General features: G+C 39.4%; 2 long non-coding RNA genes across 2 annotated transcripts; one reads left to right on the top strand and one right to left on the bottom strand.

The window, feature by feature from the left end:
• Positions 1-658: 658 nt before the first annotated feature.
• On the top strand, positions 659-5,791 carry LOC308085439. The gene is made up of 3 exons (XR_013933171.1): positions 659-819; positions 1,441-1,723; positions 5,640-5,791. It is a non-coding gene; the product is annotated as an uncharacterized lncRNA (long non-coding RNA).
• Positions 5,792-13,086: 7,295 nt separating this feature from the next.
• LOC308085406 lies at positions 13,087-17,670 on the bottom strand. The gene is made up of 5 exons (XR_013933164.1): positions 17,560-17,670; positions 14,736-14,784; positions 14,223-14,270; positions 13,755-13,915; positions 13,087-13,163 (listed from the first exon to the last, which is right to left on the bottom strand). It is a non-coding gene; the product is annotated as an uncharacterized lncRNA (long non-coding RNA).
• Between the last annotated feature and the right edge of the window lie 200 nt (positions 17,671-17,870).

The raw sequence follows: 17,870 nt of genomic DNA, 5'->3' as shown, positions 1-17,870 counted from the left end.
CTTTTGGGTTGGCCGTTTCTTTTTTATTCCCTAAATGCAATTTTATTGGCTACACTTCTGCTGTCACACTAGCCGTGTTTCTGGCTTCCCCTTCCGCTCACCTCTTTGTTACATGTTGTATGGGTGTATAGGAGTAAAAGTATTTAGTTCTGGTTCCTCAGTCATTTCTATGTTTTTATAGGTGTTTCTGCAGGCTTTGTCTAACGTGGAAGCATGCACATCAGTGCAGTGCAGGTGGTTTCAGAGAGTTACTTACAAGGTCCTATAAATTAATTGTGAAAATATTACAGCAATTCATTGATATAAAAATAAAAATAAATGTACTTCTACTTTTACTTGTACTTTAAGTATTTTTAAAAGCATATACTTTACTTGTATTTTTAAGTATTTTTCAAAGCTGTACTTTTGAATACTTAAGTATATTTAAAAGCAATGACTTTTTTACTCTTACTTGAGTAACATTTTGACTGAGCTACTTTTACTTGTAGTGGAGTAAATTTGACCAGGAGTATCTGTACTCTTACTCAAGTACTGGGGTTGACACTGATAAAATGTCTGATAGAATGCTCTGCCTAACAGAGCCCTCCTGTTTGGACTTAAACCACACCCACCCAGTAAAATGTGGGACCCCAACACTCACCAAACTATTGCATCCAGACGTTCCAAAGAAAGTGCAGCATACATCCATACAATACGTCCACTATGGCAGAAGAAAGCCAACAGACCCGCATGCCTGAAACGTATCTGGGATGGTCCATCTTCAGCACTCTATGCTGCTGTCTGCCACTTGGAATCGCAGCAATTGTCTGCTCCAGCAGGGTAGGTTATCTATAACTATTTATTTATAACATAATTATAGAACATCTGGCTTTACTTCTTATTAATCTGTGGGCCGTGCATAGGAATAAACCTTCTAAATTAAACATGACGGTATCTTTACTGAAGATTAACTTCTCACATGTATCTAACACACAAACAAAAGTTTTGGTGATGAAATTGACTGAATTATTTTTCTTTTTTTCCTTTTTTTTCAAAGCTCTGAAAGGTCTGAAAAGTCTCCAGTTCATTGCCAATACCCCCATTACACCTGAAATTACACATTAGAGCATTCATTGTGTAGTGTTGATCCTTTGGAAAGATCTATTCATGTTGACAAGCCATGACTGATTATATGAACAATGTGAATGTTGATTTGGGATGGATGATTTGTTTAACTCAAACTTTCTAATATCCTTTTAAATATCCCCAAAACTCTCAGTTATAGAGTTATACACATGTATGGTACATTCTAGAACTACGGAACCCACTTTGAGAAACAATGGTTTAAACGGAATCTAATGAATTACAATAATTCTTGCAAATTGAATGTATGTTAATGAGCACATGATTTGAAGACATCAGACTCAATGCACTGTTTTGTTTTTCTTTACTTTTTCCAAGGTACAAACGGCAATTAACAACCGTGATACAGATACTGCTAAGGAGGCATCAAACACAGCCAAGAAAATCAACATCGCCGCTCTTGTTTGTGGAATTATTATTGTCATCATCGTCATCGCCATCAGAGCCACCCAGCCCCAGGGATAACTGCTTCTGTTCAACTCAAGAGATCCTCTTTATGTTTCTGCCTGCCACCATTTGTTGCAATGTCAAGTCTTTTGTTCCCATGAGTTCCTCTCAGCCACCATGCAGTATACTTCGGGATGACTAATTGGAACCAGCTGTGCGTGTGCTGTTTCGCCCCACACACACACAGCCAAGTCAAAGTGTAAACACACTCCAGACACTGAACTCTTATGGTGTGTTATGATAGAAAACACATGTAAACCATGTTCATCTCCAACTTCAGCAGGAAGTTATTGGCTGGATGTATGATTAAATTATTTTTTTTCGCAATTTTGTTACAATAAATAGATGTTGCACAATCAACCAGGGTTGTCTTTTTTATTTCAACCAACAGTGAAATAAATAATAATAATAATAATAATGAAATATAGAGTACATTAATAAAGACCTCTGCAACAGATTTGTATTTATTTTATTTCCCATAGTATGTTGTTTGCTTGCTCGCCAAATCTGTTGACAAGACATTGTCAATGAAAATGAATGAATTGATTGGATTGTTTTGCACCGTGTTTACCAAAAATGTGGAATAGAAAAAAATACTGTAGCTGCATGGCATCAATGGACTGGTTCCACTGAATGATATGGATTGGAAATAATGGATCCTGAAAGATAAATTGTTCAATATGCCCAGATGCACATCTGGACAAAGTGTCCCTCTATTCACCTTATTCCTGGCTACGCCCAGGAAGTAGGTAGGGAGGCAGGGGAGTAGGGGGGTTGGGGAGGCGTGCTTCAGGACTCCACCGCACTCCTGTCCAAGGCCGCGCCCGTGGGGCTTCTTTCGCTCTACATAAGAAGAGCTGGGAATGGTGGGCATTGTCAGATTTTAATACAGGCCAAATACCTGATTTCAGCACAGGCCTCACAGTGGCCCCCGTTAATCACTACACTCCCAACCCACACCTCCCCGGTTTGACTCCCGCTTAAGACATGACTTTTTCCAACAACCGCTGACTACTTTTTTTCGCCGATAAAGTTTAGTTTTGGACCGCGATGGAGGGGCGAAATTGAGCCACGAGAAGCACTGCGCAAGTTGCCGTGCTGAACGTTGCGAAGTTCGCTTGAGCCTACTCAGCCCTGTCTTAGTTATGTACCGATAGGCACAGAATCGCAAATCATGTTGTGGGGAGAGCGTTTGCCCCAAATCATGTTGTGGGTAGAGCGTTTGCCCCAACTCGCCAGGCTCAAGACGGTCGCAGGTGGCGTGTTTGGGTTCAAGGGGCGTGGCCTTGGACAGGAGTGCGGTGGAGTCCTGAAGCATGCGTTGGGGAGCAATGGGTTTCCTGTTTACCAGTGTTGCCATGCCTGCTTATAATAAGCGGCTTTGGGCTTGATTCTTAAGCGTAGTTGCTTATTTTGGCTTGCTTCCTAATGTCTTTTAAACCAGTGGTTGCCAGTGTTTTTTTTTTCATGTCAAGGACCCCCGGATTAATATGTATTTGTCCGCGGACCCCCATCTGAAAATATTTCAATATTTAATTTTTTTAAATAGCAGATCTACAAGCTCACAACATGTCGCGATGTGACGCGTTGTTAGCTTGTAGATCTGCTATTTTCAAATAGCTGATGTAAAGTGGTAAAACTTTGTTTTTGTTACTTGTTTTCATAGACCTGGCCACTTGTTTCTCTTGCAAAATCTGGCAACACACTGATTACCTGCATTACACCTGTAGCCTACTAGGGAGGAAGTGGACAGATATTGAATGAAGCAGCAGAAAAGGGCAATGGCGCCGGCCGGAGAAGGGCCAAGAATAATGTGAATAGGACGAATGAGGCACAGGGCTGAGGCTTTAGTCTGTCAGTGCTTATTATATCGCCCCTGTAGACCAATGTTTGTTTGTTTTTTCATGTTTTCTGTTCCCTTTTTTGCCTGTATTCTGCACAAGTCACTTCCTTTTTTGTCCACACACACACATGCAAGATATTATGGGACATCGGGCTGTATGTGTGAGCCTCAGCCCGACACAGGCCAATTAAAGTGCCCGGTGCTGTGTCAAGACCTTAAAAGTTTAATACCGACTACGCCACCTTTTTCCTATAGAGTTGTTGGTCCTCTGATCTAAAACTTAAGGCTAAAATATCAAACAGGCTACTGATGTGAAAATATGTGAATGTAGGACCCTGCATCCTCAGGCTGTACTACAACAGCTCAGTTGAAGGCTATCTATTAGGCTGTGTTACAGCCTGGTACCGAAACTGTGCTGCCCGAGAAAATAAAAACCTACAGTGAGTGGTGCGGTCGGCAGAGCACATAATGGAAGGCGAACTCCCCCCCGCTCCAAGAACTGTACAAGAAGCGGTGTGTAGTCAAATACTCCTCATGTGTGTCTCCCATTTGAGGTGATACTTGATGTGTACTCCGAGGAACTTGAACTCGCTGACCCTTTCCACAGCAGCTCCATGAGAGGGTGGTGTGAAGGGATGTATCGATGGTATAGTCCGTGTAACTGTTCTGACAGTAGGCTAATTATAGGGGGTCGAGTGTGAGCTTTGTCGAGGGTCTACACGAACACAATTAGCGAAGTAGGATGAAGACTCTACGTCCTGCCGGTGGGGGCTCCTAACTGGCAGGTGAGTCAGTAGGATACAGCAGCAGTAACTACACAGAAACAAGTTTGTGGGGAGGAATAAACTGGCATAACGACTAAATTGGGGAGAAAAAGGGGATAAATAGCCAAAACCCAAAAAAGAGATGGAGATGGGGAGAGGGGGGGGGGTTGATTGCCTCTGTCCTTCAAAGCGGTAGTAGTGTTTGTTCAAATTGTCAGGAAGTGAGGGGGAGAAATCTGCACTGATGACAATTTGCCAAGAGCATCAGGACACTACTAATGGACAAAATAAAATGCAAAGTCATGGAACAGCTGAAATTAATTGTATCCTCATGCTAGACAACAAACAAGAGCATCATGATTCATGGTCTTCTCTAATGCTCATTAAGATGGCAGAATTTTGGTCTACTTGCATTGTGTCTTAGAGGAAAGCTGTGGACAGTTCAGAAACCTTCCTAGGAATGACATAATCAGTAGGCAGGTTTGCAGCATTTCAAACTTTTTTTTCTTGCTTTTCAGGAAGAGAAAGGCTGTAGTTTTTCTATTAGCTTGGAATCCTCATCGATGATGTCCCTGGTGGGCAGGTTTCTGAACCCTTACCAACCAAAGTGTGTGTGTGTATTTTACTGTGTAGCTCAAAGGATGACACAACCCCCTCTAATCATATTTTTTTATTCCAGGACTCTTCTACCTCTCTGCAACCTCTCAACCAGTAGAGTTTGTTATTCAGGGCCTCATTGACATCCTGTTTCACAGTCCTCAGTGGTCATTTAACTTCTGAGTGTACGAATTGACAGATATAGATCCTCATGGGTCCATGTTTACACTCCATAGAATGCAGTGGTGGACAGTAACTAAGTACTAATTTACTTGAGTACTAGACTTAAGTAATTTTTTTAAAGTGGTCCTTTATATATTTTTTAAAAGCATGTAGGCTACTTTTGAATACTTATAGGGGGGAGTAGTAGAGTAATATTTGACCAGGAGGATCTATACTTTGACTCTGAAGTACTGGGGTCGACACTGATAAAATGTCTGATAGAATGCTCTGCCTATAACAGAGTGCCCCTGTTTGAACTTAAACCACACCCACCCAGTAAAATGTGGGACCCCAACACCCACCAAACTATTGCATACAGACAGACATTCCAAAGAAAGTGTAGCATACATCCATACAATACGTCCACTATGGCAGAAGAAAGCCAACAGACCCGTAACATGGAAACTCATCTTACATGGTCCATCTGCCACCCTCTATGCTGGAATCGCAGCTATTGTCTGCTCCTGCATGGTAGGTTATTATTCTATAACTGTTTAACATATAGAATTAAGATTCTTGTCTACTTTACTTCATATTAATCATAATGACAATACTATTTATTTCAAATTGAATATGTTAATGAGCACATAATGTGAAGACATCAGACTCAATGCATGTTTTGTTTTGCTTTATTTTTTTCCAAGGCACAAACAGCAATTAACAACGGTGATACACAGCTGCTGCTAACAAGGCATTAAACAATGCCAAAACAGTCAACATCTTTGATTTTTTTTGTGGAATTATTATTGCTATCATCTTCATCACCATCAATGCCACCCAGTTCTTTATGCACTTCTCAGCATAACTGCTTCTGTTCAACTCAAGAGATCCGTTTTATGTGTCTGCTCGCCACCATTTGTTGGAATGTCAAGTCTTTTGTTCCCATGAGTTCTTCTCATCCACCATATACTGACCTCGGGATGGCTAATTGGAACCAGCTGTGCGTGTGCTGTGTGTTACACACGCACGCACACGCACACGCACCAGTGGCGCAGCCAGAACGCTAATATAGGCTGGGCCTGAGCAGGAGCGGGTGGGCACGCATCGCGCGCAATAATAATAATGTTGCGGTTATATTGGGCGTTTTTGGGTGTTTTTTTGTTACTTTATTTCGGTTTTAGGGTTAGGGTTAGGGTTGGGTTAGGGTTATGTTATTTAATTCTTATTTTTGCCTGATTTTACCGATTTTTTTATCCAAAAAATAATTATATATATATATTTTCTTTTTTGCAAAATCGATTGGGTGGGCCAGCTCTCTATGTGGGTGGGTCACGGCCCACCCAGGCCCACCCATGGCTGCGCCCCTGACACACACACACACACACACACACACACACACACACACACACACACACACACACACACACGTATTACTAGGCCTACTTCAGAATCAGAATCAGAATCAGTTTTATTGTCACATCACAGGTTTACAAGGTAAAAAAGTGGGTGAAATTCGTTTTTGTACATCGTTCCCATCGCAACGTTAATTTCCATAGAAAGAAGAGGGGGGGGGGGGGGAGAAGAAGAGGGGTGGGGGGCAAGTGGGAAGGAGATCAAAACAAGAGAGCAACAGAGGGCCAGACAAGTTATCTACATATTTACAAAGTACCTGAGATAATAAAAAACTAAGGTGCCTGAGCATAGCAGCAATGTATGTATACTGTGCATGTTATACTTATACTGTGCATGATATACATATGGACGTTAAGGTGCTTAGAGAAAAAGAGCACAATAAAAAAGACAAAAAAAAAGTCAGTGCGTTATACATGGGATTAAGGTGCAAAAGGTCAGTGCGTGTCCACCTAGGGTGGACTGACCCTAGTATAATCTGCAAGTAGCTCCATGAGGGAGTGCAACAAAAAGTCATTTGTACCTGGTGTAGTCCACAGGTGTGTCCGAGGGGGAGCTAAGTCCAAGTCATTGTCCCTGGTATAATCCACAGGTGTGTTCAGGAAGAGCCAGAAAAGTCTGAGATCAGAATTTTAGACGTGTTGTGAGCTTACAGATCGCCTTATTTCCGTACTAAATATGAAATCAGAATCAGATTTCAAATATGAATCAGGCATAATTCTTAACTCTAACCCCTAAACCTAACCTCTAAATGCCTAATCTTAACCCCAACCTGAATCTGTTCCTAATTGTAAGGCTAACTCTAACAACATTCCTATTTTAACCATTAAACAGCCATTTCTCTTCTGAGGTTCAGGAAAAAGGTCCTCACAATATAAATGTATCAAATTCTATTACATGTACTTGGCACTTGGCCCTCACGAATACAAATACACACACGCATACAAGCACGCACATGTGTCACACGCACACACACACACACACACGCACACGCACACGCACACGCACACGCACACACCACACCAGCCAAGTCAAAGTGTAAACACACAGCAGACACTGAACTCTTATGGTGTGTTGTGATAGAAAACACATGTAATCCATGTTGGCTGGATTAATAAAGACTTCCGCAACAGATGTCTTTTCATTAGCCTTATTTTGTCTTATCCTCTTTGTATTTATTCTTCTCCTTTAGTCATTGTATATCCAGTAGTATGTTGTTTGCTTGCTCACCAAATCTGTTCACAGGACATTGTCAATGAAAACCAATGTTTTAATGGGATTGTTTTGCACTGTGTTTTACCAAAAACCTGGAATAGAAAGAATATAGCTGCATGGCATCATGAGAGACTGGTTCCACTGAATGATAAGGACTTGTGGAGTGGTTCCCAAACTGGGACAACAAATTATTTTGGGAGGTCCTCAGATGATTAGCTTAACTCATTCACTGCCACAATTATTGCTGGCCGCGTTTGCCCACTGCCAGAGATTTTTCATCGAAAAAAAAAAAGTACTCAGGAGCCGAGATACAGAATTTTTTAGTTTTAAGTTAACAAGGAAGTGGATGGGAGTCTAGATCTTTAAACAATCATATCTCCTTGGTCTTTGGGTCAAATTTGAAAAAAAAAAAAAAAAAAAAAAAAAAAAAGTTTTTTACGTCAGTGGCAGGATTGGTAAACGGGAGAAATTACGTTTTTTACGTCAGTGGCAGATATGCAACATTGTTTTCTCACTCAACAATAAACAAACCAATATAAAGTATACGTGTATACAGGGTATCTGCACATTTCTAAAGTGACATTTTAACTTTTAGACCTTTTTAATACAAAATTGGCCAAATTGTCAAATATTACATAAGGAAGAGGCAAACATTGTGAAAATAGCCGATCTACAAGCTCATAACGCCTCGCAGTGCGTTGTATGAAAGTTGTATGAAGTATTTGTATGAAAGCACCTTCTTGATTTGTTTTCATTGTGAATAACAAGAGGAGAGCTACAAGAGTCTGATGATGAACCGAGTACAATCTCTTCAGTTTTTCTTTTATCACAACTTCAGTAAGTAAAACACCTTGTTGACGCCATGTTGGTGCAGTCCAGGGCTGTCTGAGTTGATAAACAGAGATATTAGAACTTTATCATCAGGATATTTTAGAATGTATTGATTTGGCGTATCTGTACTACAACAAGATGGTTCAACACACACACACACACACACACACACATACACACACACACACACACATGAAAATGTTTTCTGTGATACATGATGATTCAATCAGTTTAAAATGACAGTGACACACAACTCATTGATCGAATCAGTGTTATTTGTCTTGTTGCCTTGTTGGTGCAGACGACGTTTGTGTCTCTCTCGCTCGCTCGCTCGCTCGCACGCAAGCATGCACGCGCACACACACACACACACACACACAGACACAGCTGATAACAATAATTATCACTGCCATTCTCGTCATCATGCTCTACTTGGGTTGGCTTGGTGTTTAATAGATTTCTCAATGTTGTTGTAATAAATAAATCTACACAATCAGCAAGGATGGTTGTGATAGTTGACAGAACGATCAAGGCTCCAAAAAGACAACCAGAGAGTCCATGAATGCACTTTTGGGTTTTTTATTCACGTCCCAAACACCAGCAGTCCAGTGCAGTCAATAATACAGTGCAGCCTCGGCATAGACAAAGACAAAAACTAAAACTAAAATAAAAGAACATACTGTAAACGAACTTGGATACAACACCAAGGAACAACACCTAAACAGACGAGAAGCTATCAGGCCAATGATAAAACCTACATCCAGAAATTATGCCTAAACCTAACCTCAAAACCCTGTCCATCTGAGCGAAACAAAAAAAAAGAGGAAAAGAGCAACGAGACTCTCCCATAGGGCACAGGCCTCCCCGTGAAAATGGTCTTTTATTTAATTCAACATGAAATAAGTCATAATTATATAGCTGCAAGCAGCAATGTGGGGGCCAAGGAATGAAATATGCAATATGCAAAAAGTAATATGCAATATGTGCCAAAAGCCATAGAAACAGAATAGATTGAACATGAGAGAAAGGAGCCCATGCAAGTAACAAATGAGCATTCTAAACAGTTGAGCTGATTACTGAGGGATTGTGGATATTGTAATGTATCTCTGTAATGTGTTGCTTATAATGCATATTTCAAACTCGTGTAAAAAAAATCTGTCATTGACAAATGTTTGCACATATTTTTACTTCATCTAGACACCACAGATGGATTGTATTCTAATTAGGCTTATGCATTTTATCACCATAGCAACAATATGTGGTTAGTCTGCTTCATATTCCGACAGTATATGTCGGGGGTGTCCTTCTACATCTACACTGTAAGATGTTTGAGAGAAAAAAAATGAAAAAAGCTACGTAGCACAGGTCAATATTGGCGGTCAGGGTGCTGTTTATAATAATAAATACAGTACCTTATATAATTCCAACAGGGGAAACTAGGTTTCAGCAATTACGGGATAATAATCCCATTCATGGACACCTCACCCCATGGCCGGGGACAGGAATCCAACCATTGACCTTCGGACTCACAGGCTGCCACTATACCCATTGCGCTATGGCCGCCCTTTTGGTGTCAGTTGATGAGCATAAAGTCTTTCCTTCTGTTTTCACTAACACTACTCTCTAGATCAGTGGTTCCCAAACCTTTTAGCTCAAGACCCAATGTCTCCCTGGGACTATTGAAAATAGCCAATCTACAACCCAGCTGGCACAGGACGTCAATATGACGTTAGAACAACGTTGAACTCCAACGTTGGATGACCGTTGTGGGGTAGTTGAAAATGAAAGTTTGTTAGACGTCATTACCCAACGTTGGTTTGACGTCAACCTCTGACGTTATTTAGACCTTGGATTTTGGTTGGACTCCAACGTTGAATCCTAACATTAATTCAATGTCTAACTAACATCAGAGTTTGACGTCAAACCAACGTTGGGTTATGACGTCAATCAAACTTTCATTTTCAACTACCCCACAACAGTCATCCAACGTTAGAGGCCAACATTAATTCAATGTCTAATAAACATCAGAGTTTAACGTCGAACCAACGTTGGGTTATGACGTCAATCAAACTTTCATTTTCAACTACCCCACAACAGTCATCCAACGTTAGAGGCCAACATTAACTCAATGTCTAACTAACATCAGAGTTTGACGTCAAACCAACGTTGGGTTATGACGTCAATCAAACTTTCATTTTCAACTACCCCACAACAGTCATCCAACGTTAGAGGCCAACATTAATTCAATGTCTAACTAACATCAGAGTTTGACGTCAAACCAACGTTGGGTTATGACGTCAATCAAACTTTCATTTTCAACTAACCCACAACAGTCATCCAACGTTAGAGGCCAACATTAATTCAATGTCTAACTAACATCAGAGTTTGTCGTCAAACCAACGTCTGGTTTTGACGTCAATCAAACTTTCATTTTCAACTAAAATACAACTTGTATCCAACGTTAGAGGCCAACATTAATTCAATGTCTAACTAACATCAGAGTTTGATGTCAAACCAACGTTGGGTTAAGACGTCAGTCAAACTTTCATTTTCAACTAACCCACAACCGTCATCCAACGTTAGAGGCCAACATTAATTCAATGTCTAACTAACATCAGAGTTTGACGTCAAACCAACGTCTGGTTTTGACGTCAATCAAACTTTCATTTTCAACTACCCCACAACCGTCATCCAACGTTATAGGCCAACATTAATTCAATGTCTAACTAACATCAGAGTTTGATGTCAAACCAACGTTGGGTTATGACGTCAGTCAAACTTTCATTTTCAACTAACCCACAACCGTCATCCAACGTTAGAGGCCAACATTAATTCAATGTCTAACTAACATCAGAATTTGACGTCAAACCAACGTTGGGTTATGACGTCAATCAAACTTTCATTTTCAACTACCCCACAACAGTCATCCAACGGTAGAGGCCAACATTAATTCAATGTCTAACTAACATCAGAGTTTGACGACAAACCAACGTTGGGTTATGACGTCAATCAAACTTTCATTTTCAACTAACCCACAACCGTCATCCAACGTTAGAGGCCAACATTAATTCAATATCTAACTAACATCAGAGTTTGACGTCAAACCAACGTCTGGTTTTGACGTCAATCAAACTTTCATTTTCAACTAAAATACAACTTGTATCCAACGTTAGATCACAGCGTTAATTCAATGTCTAAGTAACATCAGAGTTTGACATCAAACCAACGTTGGGTTATGACGCCAATCAGATTTTCATTTTCAACTAAAATACAACTTGTATCCAACGTTAGATCCCAACTTAAATTCAATGTCTAAATAACATCAGAGTTTGACGTCAAACCAACATTACGTTATGACGTCAATCAGATTTTCATTTTCAACTAAAATACAACTTGTATCCAGCATTAGAGCCCAACTTAAATTCAATGGCAAAATAACATCCGAGTTTGACATCAAACAAATATTGGGTTATGACATCAATCAGATTTCCATTTTCAACTAAAATACAACTTGTATCCAACGTTGGGCTCCAACGTTGGATACAAGTTGCAGAAAATTTAAATCGGGTTGACGTCATAGTACAACATTGGCTCAACGTCAACTCTAACGTTAAGAGTACAATCAAAATATGACATATTTCTAACGTTGGAATCACGTTGTATTTTAGTTGAGAATAAAATGTCAATCCAACATTAGTTTTAACAAATGTGAAAATAAGGGTAATAATAATAATAATAATAATATTAATGGATTTTATTTATAACGCACTTTACATTTACAAGAAATCTCAAAGTGCTTACATAAGGCAAATGCATAAAATCAAACATCTCACAAGAAACTGAAACAAAACAATTAAAACTGGGGGCATAAAGCCTAGAGGTAAAACCAGCTAAAAAAATGCTTTGCTAAAAAGGTAGGTCTTTAATCCTCTCTTAAAGCAGTCGACCGACTGTGGTGCTCTCAAGTGGACAGGGAGGGCGTTCCACAGTTCGGGGGGCGACCGAGCAGAAAGCCCGGTCGCCCATGGTGTGTAGATTGGCCTTGCGGATGTTGAGGAGGTTGGTGTTTGAAGAGCGGAGGTTGTGGGTCGAGGGTTGTAGGGAGACTAGGTCCTTGAGGTATGAGGGAGCGTTGCCGTGGATGCACTGATGTGTCAACAGGGATATTTTGTATTGGGTCCGGAAAGCAACGGGAAGCCAGTGGAGTGAACGGAGGATGGGTGTGATGTGCTCATGTTTGCGCACTCTCATCAGGACCCTAGCAGCGCTGTTCTGAATATACTGGAGCCTTTGAAGGCTCTTGCTAGGGATCCCGATGAGAAGTGCGTTGCAATAGTCCAACCTGGAGGAGACAAAGGCGTGGACGAGCTTTTCTGAATCTGCTAGCGTGAGTGTGGGACGGAGTTTTGAAATGTTTCTGAGCTGAAAGAAGGATGTTTTGCATAGGTATTTGACGTGGGCCTCAAAGTTAAGGTGAGGGTCTATTTTTACTCCCGGGTTTGTGACAACTGGTGAGAGGGGGAGGTCCTGTCCGGAGAAGGTGATGCTGGTTATGGGGGATGTTTTTATCTGGTGTGGGGTGCCTATAAGAATTACTTCGGTTTTGGAACTGTTTAGCTGCAGAAAGTTGTTACTCATCCACGCCTTCATCTCCTCCAGGCAGGTAGTGAGAATGGATAAGGGCGGTAGTGATGATGAGGATGATGATTGCTTGGTTTTTATGTACAGTTGTGTGTCATCAGCATTGAAGATTGCATTCTTCTTTAGTTCCCCTAAAGATAAATGACAGAAATAAGCTATTTTAATAACTCTAGCTTGATTTTTACATTATGAAACATCTTTATTGACTGACAGATATCTGTTCAAAAGTTTGGAATCAGTGAGAAATTATGCTTTTGAAATGATAGTTTGCAGATATGAGTTCTGTCTCTGAATGGCCATCACAATTGCTTGATCTAAATCCTATTTTGGGAACAGCTATACCGTAAGGTTCATGAGAAGTTTTATACAAACCAGTCTCAAAGTAGGGCAAATTCTACTGAAAATATGGGGTGAAATTTGACCTGGATATCTAGAGAATATGACATGTAGAATGCCTAAGGTCTTTAAAGATATTGCTGCACTTGGTGGATTATTTAGTAAACAGAAATGTTGAAGAAGTTATTACTATAATTATTATCATCAATGTCTTGGCTGTAGGCCTACTTACTTAATTTTCACAGTGATTCCAAACTCTTGAACTTAGGCATAACTGCCAACGTATATAAAAATAATCAACATTTTGTAGCACACAATTTAAATTAGAAAGATAATGGAAAAGGTCAAGGAAAAGTTACATCGGGCAATTAAAATGTTTAACTTACCATATGCAACGTCAAAAAGACACAGGCCCCGGGGACTTATTCTTGCCATGATGTCAACAGAGGTTGTACTGGAGTGTCAATTCATGTGACATGAGGAACGGCATCATTCTTCTGGGTGCATCATCCAATGAATTACCTCCTGTGTCTCCAACCATGACAACCTGAGAGTATGGTAAAAGTCACAGGAAGGAAAATGCCATATTAAGTGAACAGCTAAGATATTATTCTATCTTTACACCTCTTAAGGTCTTTAAACACCAGGGACATGACGAATAAATTATACAAATACTTCTTTAGAATATATTGATGCTATCGCATCAAAACTATTCATATACTGTAGATGATGCCTCATTTTTATAGCCGTTTGCCTGATGCCTTTAGTAGCGGTGAAAAATCAAACTTGTTTTAAATCAAAATGATGTTGCTTTATTGTGAAATAATAGTGAAGTTCAGTGTGGAGGTACTCACCCGATGTATTCTACTTGAGAGGACCTTCCACCTCTTGATGTCTCCCATCTAGCATGAAAATAAGAAATACACAACACATTATGAATGAAAAATATACTTGACGCAAGATAGAGACTTCCTCTCACAATGGCCTCATGCCATGGCACAACTACTTCAGAGAAAACCCAAGAAGAAATTGTATTGTGAACCCAGTATGGTGAATTATATCAAATCGTTGGTTGAGTGAAACTTCACATCCCTGCCCTTTCAATATTAACACTATAAGACTGCTTTTTCATTACACAGCTGACTGTAGACTAATGTTTTCTAGTTTATCTGTGCCTGTTTTGTTTAACTGTCAAAAAATCATCAGGGTGCCCACAGCCCTGTGGGAATTTATAACTCAATTAAAAATGTTCCAGGAAAGTCATTACCGTGGGAAAGCTGAATCATCTAATTCAATATATTTTTTTAAATTCCAACCAATTTAAGGACATATTACCCCTCAAATTAACGCCCTGATATTATACTTACTTCGGACTTGGTGGAGGCTCACCAAGTCTGGATCACGGGTGTTTGGAAGCTGAAGTACCTTTACAGTGGTGTCAAATGATGTGCTGTGGAAGGCAGATGATATGTTGATTATACTTGGATGCTTGGACATACATATTAATATAACAATAGTAATTAAGAAGAAAATGAAGTCTTGAAAAAACTGATTATCAGATAGGCTATCTCTGCCTTCCGAAATGTCTGTGGACATTTAAATTCAATATGGGCTGGAACAGCAGCAAAAACGACAGCTATCAAACCTACACCTACTTCATTATCAGCTACTGTATATCAAGTATCGGTTAATGCAAAATACTAACTGTTCTTCACTCTGTTCTTCGGCCATTCAACTGCACAGGACCTACTTCAATATTTCAACTTAAGATGGTTTACCAATAGATCTTTAACATAGTGTTTACATTCCTCAGAAATGGAAAAAAACTTTGAGAAAACGTTGGATTATAGTTGCTTAACAGCACAAATTAAAACCAACAAAATATCAACGTCTAATGGCGTTAGAATTTAACGTTGTGTATCATAACGTTAAAGGTAGGGTAAGTGATTTGCGTTGGTTAAAATAATTGTTAAATAGCTCTATATTCTGATAGTACTCATTGCTATAGAGTGTTTGTTCAGTATTAGGAGTCTCCTTGTCTCTCCAGCTCTTTATTAAACAGAAAATGCATTTTCGTTTCAGTTTCAGTTTCATTTCCAATTTTATCCAACCAGGACAGAGAACTCAATCAGGATACAGATTAAACAAGTGAAATTGGAAGTGATGACACTAAGAAATGAGCATGCAAAATTGGAACTGGAACACTATACAAATTAAGCTTAAAAATTGGTACTTTCTCCTGATTGGCTGAGATTTTGACACCTACCGAAAAATGTATTTTCTGTTTATTAAAGAGCTGGAGAGACAGGGAGACATCTGTTACTGAAAAAACACTCTATAGCAATGATTACTTAGCCTGACACTCAGCCTGAATTTTCATTTCGTTTCACTCCATTATTCAGTCTGAAGTCACCAGACCCTGAATGCTAGGCAAAGGATTCAGGGGGTGGAGCCAGGCTAATGATTACTATCAGAATATAGTATTTTAACCTTTTAGCAAAATACTTTTTGTTTTAACCAAAAAATATCACTTACCCTACCTTTAAGCAGACATTGGGCTTTGATCACAATATCCGACAACAGAATGTCGGTATTCTTTGTCAATTTGACGTTAGCATGATACGTTGAACAGATGTTGGTTACTCACCAACACAACTAAAATCCAACAAAAAAAATGTGTTTAATGATGTTATAATTTAACATTGTGTGGTTGTTTGCATAATGAGGTTAAGCAGACGTTGGGTTTTGGTTACAATACCTGACAACAGTATGTCACTATTCTATGTCAAAATGACAGCATGATACCTTGAACAGATGTTGGGTATTGGTTACTCACCAACACAACTAAAATCCAACAAAAAAACAACGTTTAATAATGTTGGAATTTGACATTGTATGGACGTTAGCATAAAGACAGTGATTCCAAACTCTTGAACTTAGGCATAACTGCCAACGTATATAAAAATAATCAACATTTTGTAGCACTCCTTGTAAAATTTAAATTAGAAAGATAACGGAAAGGTCAAGGAAAAGTTACATCGGGCAATTAAAATGTTTAACTTACCATATGCAACGTCAAAAAGACACAGGCCCCGGGGACTTATTCTTGCCATGATGTCAACAGAGGTTGTACTGGAGTGTCAATTCATGTGACATGAGGAACGGCATCATTCTTCTGGGTGCATCATCCAATGAATTACCTCCTGTGTCTCCAACCATGACAACCTGAGAGTATGATAAAAGTCACAGGAAGGAAAATGCCATATTAAGTGAACAGCTAAGATATTATTCTATCTTTACACCTCTTAAGGTCTTTAAACACCAGGGACATGACGAATAAACTAAAATCCAACAAAAAACAACGTTTAATGATGTTAGATTTTGACATTGTGTGAACGTTAGCATAATGACGCTAAGCAGACGTTGGGTTTTGGTTACAATACCTGACAACAGCATGTCAGTATTCTATGTCAATATGACGTTAGCATGATACGTTGAACAGACGTTGGGGATTGGTTACTTACCAATCAATCTTCAACATAGTGTTTACATTCCTCTATTATGTTTATTTTTTTTAGGTGGGCTTTACTGTTAGGCTTGGCCAATATTAGACTGAAAATAATGTCTTACAAGCTAATATAATTATTAAAACTATGATAAAGGCTACACAATAAAAAGAGTATTCAAATGCAACCAACCCTTATGCCTGATTTTTTGTTACACTGCACTGTCTCACACAAAAATAGCTGTGAGGCATGTGAGCTTTACCCTTCAATTACACACATTCCCAACTGAAAACATGAATCATGAACAACAGAACTTCCCCTAAAATAAGACATCTTTAAAAGCTGCAATTTAAATGTTTAACTCAGCAGCACCAAGCCACCAACACAAAGCAGTGGGGATCAGTCCATCTAGTTAATGCAGTAGGCCTATAGCCTCTTTCTAGTTTCCACTGTTTGCCACAAAAGGCAGGTACTGTAATCATTTTGGGCAAAGGATTTATTCAAACAATGCCAGTTGTTTCAAAAACATGCAAAGAAAAGGAAAAGAAAAACAAAAAAACAAAGCATGACTGATTTGCACATGAAGAAATCACCTCACTCGGTCATAAACAGAATGTAGAACTTTATTTTTAAAAAAAGTCAAATATTTCATTTCAAGTTAGAAGGAAATTAATTATTAACTCACCTGTGCAAAAGATTGTGATTCTAGAAGTCCTGGGATTCTCAAAAAAACATCTCCATGCACAAACAAGTATCTCTTCCTGTCTTCTCTCCCTCTTAATTCAAACTGCAGGCTGCTGGAGCAGTTACTGTTGCCCCGCCCAGTCTGGTGTTATACAACTGTGGTCCCACCCACAAGTCCAATGAGTCGTCCAATGAAAGAGCAGAACGTTGCTCTACTGCTCAGTGATTTGAGGAGACATTTGACAATCTAGTTTGAAATGTATTGTTGTGCAGACGTTGGGTATTGGTTACTTACCAACACAACTTAAAACT

This window comes from Gymnoscopelus braueri, assembly GCF_963280865.1.
Source record: "Gymnoscopelus braueri genome assembly, chromosome: 5".
Classification (NCBI taxonomy): Eukaryota; Metazoa; Chordata; class Actinopteri; order Myctophiformes; family Myctophidae; genus Gymnoscopelus; species Gymnoscopelus braueri.
Note: the sequence above shows the minus strand (reverse complement) of the source record. Positions and strands in the feature narration are given on the sequence as shown.